The sequence below is a fragment of the Capsicum annuum genome, chromosome 11 (assembly GCF_002878395.1).
Source record: "Capsicum annuum cultivar UCD-10X-F1 chromosome 11, UCD10Xv1.1, whole genome shotgun sequence".
NCBI classification, from domain to species: Eukaryota; Viridiplantae; Streptophyta; class Magnoliopsida; order Solanales; family Solanaceae; genus Capsicum; species Capsicum annuum.
The window spans coordinates 227,642,271-227,645,138 of record NC_061121.1 but is presented as its reverse complement, the minus strand read 5'-3'; positions in this window follow the sequence as shown (position 1 = coordinate 227,645,138).

Here is a 2,868-nt window from a genome sequence, read left to right as displayed (position 1 = left end):
GACCCAATAAATTTTACGTGTCTATAACAGCCCCTCCAATTTTTCAAAAAAAAAATGGATACTATTTTTTGAGACTATAAAAATTTTGTATTGATTTATGTAGATGATATTCTAGTCTTTAGTAATAATATGAGAGAACATTTAGGACATTTACAATAAGTTTTTAAATTATTTGTAGATAATGGAATAATAATAAGTAGAAAGAAGATAAAATTATGTAAAAATAATATTAACTTTTTAGGTGTAGTCATTGGAGATGGTAGAATAAAACTACAACCACACATAGCTAAAAAGGTCTTAGAAATGCCAGATAGATTAGACAAGACTAAAGATTTACAAAAGTTTTTAGCACTATTAAATTATGCTAGAGCTTTTATTAAAGATTTAGGAAAAGTACCGGGACCGTTATATTCTAAAACAGGATCAACAGGATAAAAAACTTTTAATACGAAAGACATAAAATTAGTCCAACACTTAGGCACATGATACAAGATATCTCAGACTTAACACTACTATTAGAAACAGATTATTTAATAGTTGAGACAGATGAAAGCCTTCAAGGATGGGGAGCAATATTAAAGGCAAAACTCAATAAATATAGTGACAAAAAGGATGAAAAAATTTGTGCTTATGCAAGTGGAAAATATAAAGAAAAAGGCAATCTAAGTAGTATAGATGCAGAAACACTAGCAGTAATTTATGGTTTAAATAGTTTTAAGGTTTATATATTAAATAAACCCGAAATATTAGTAAGAATAGATTGCGAGGCTATGGTAAAATTCTATCAGAAAATAAAAGAAAAGAATAGTAGTAAAAGGAGGTAGTCAAATTTCTTAGATACCACTTCTATTTACAATATTGTTCTAGAACATATTAAAGAAAAAGATAATAACCAAGCAGATCAGCTAAGTAGACTAATAAAAGAAGACAATTAATAATTTTTGCTTCAGTATGTATACAGGCAAAGACAAAGGAAAGGCGGAAGCCTCATCCTCTCAAGACCACATAAATAAATTACTAAGCAACACTCGATACAAGCCACTAACAATGTTGGAACATTCGAAATTAGAAAGACTGATCTTCAGACCTCACAATCTCGTCAATTATGAGCCATCCAATCCGACTTTCAAATTGAGACCAAATGTAAGGGTGGACAAACGATAGATCTGCCTGATCGACAATTTATGGATCTCCTACAACAAGACACCTAGAGACACTAGATACTTTATTTCAGTTCTAAATGCTTTAAGTTATTATTTTACTGAGAAAAATAACACTAACAGATTAAAATTTTATGTTGTTCTTAGGGGAAAGACACGGGGAGTATTTCAGACATGGATAGAGGCAATGAATTCTGCAAAAGACTTTACAATATCTCTTTATAAAGGCTTTGATAATTTAACAGAGGCAATATATTATGCCCGTGTAAATTAGGGCCAAATTATTATATTACTCCAGCCCTAAGACCAAATATGAAAGAATTTCCTCAATATAATATTAAAAAAGATACAGACAAAATTATATTTTGTGATCATTGTTCCTCCATGACTGAAGCTTTTAAAAGACTAAATCACGCCAATGAGATTTTAAGACAAGATAATGAAAACCTTGTAAATGAAAAAGGACAAATGTTAGAACATATATGTATTTTACAAGATCGTATAAAGATACTTCATTTCGAACTATCACAAATAATCCCAAAAAGTTCTCCATCTTATTCAAAAATGGAAAGACCTACTGTATCGGGTAAGGATACAGCTAGTCCAGCTCAAACGGTAGCTACTGGTAAAGACTCCTCAAATCTGTTAATGGGTATGCATTCCCCAATGAATGTAGAAAGACCTACTGTATCGGATAAGGATACAGCTAGTCCAGCTCAAACGGTAGCTGGTAAAGACTTATTAAATCCGTTGACGGCTGACACTTTGTCAAAAAATATAGGGAGAATACTCCAAGCCAGATTCAAGATCATAGGTACCCAGACAACAGACGAAGGAAGCTCTTCAAAAACTAGAAAAGGTTTTTTCTTAGGAAAAGGGAAAAATGAGAAAAGAAATATAGAAAAAATAGTAGTAGACTCAATAAAAAAATTGTTAGCAGAGCAACTGCAAAAAAAAAATAGCAATGAATCCAGAACCACCAGAACCAACATCCAGAATTTCAAGAGAAGAAATAATACCCCTCAGAACAGGAATCAAACTGGGACTATCAGACAAAGAAAGTGACGAGTATGATCTAGATTACAATTCAGTCATGGATCAATTTGCTCAAGATCCAAATGCAGACGATGATTCATGAATGGATTTCGACTCAGAAGCGTTACACAATTTAAATGCGTAAGCAATGGCGATATTTATAAAAAGACAAAATAAGAGATGTATGCAATGATATAACAGATAAATAAATTGACGAATGGGAGCTAAAGTAAAGATATAGCCATATGACTGTGGGACCCATCCAACTTGCTAAAGTCTTGCCAAAGTTTTATCAAGCACATTGAAGTAAAGATTTAAAGTCCACAAATGCCTATAAATACCACCTTATGGAAGACTTAAAGACATATAGCTAGAGAAAAGTAAGAGAAAAATCAATAGTGAGAAAATAGTCTTCTAAATTTTTTTGTTCATAAAGTTCATATTTTCTTTCAAAAAAAAAAAAAGAAGAAGAGTGTGTAGTGTATATTAGTCTTTTATTCCTTCATTTTTGGTAGCCGCTAGCTTTCAGGAGACTCCTGAAAGGGAAACCTCACTTCTTCCTTAAGACATGTAAGTAGTCGTTACATAGATCTTTGTATTTTTCTCCCTAGTTTGTATTATGTTTGAATTAATGAAATTCATATTTTCTTTTAGATGTGTTTTTAATATTATA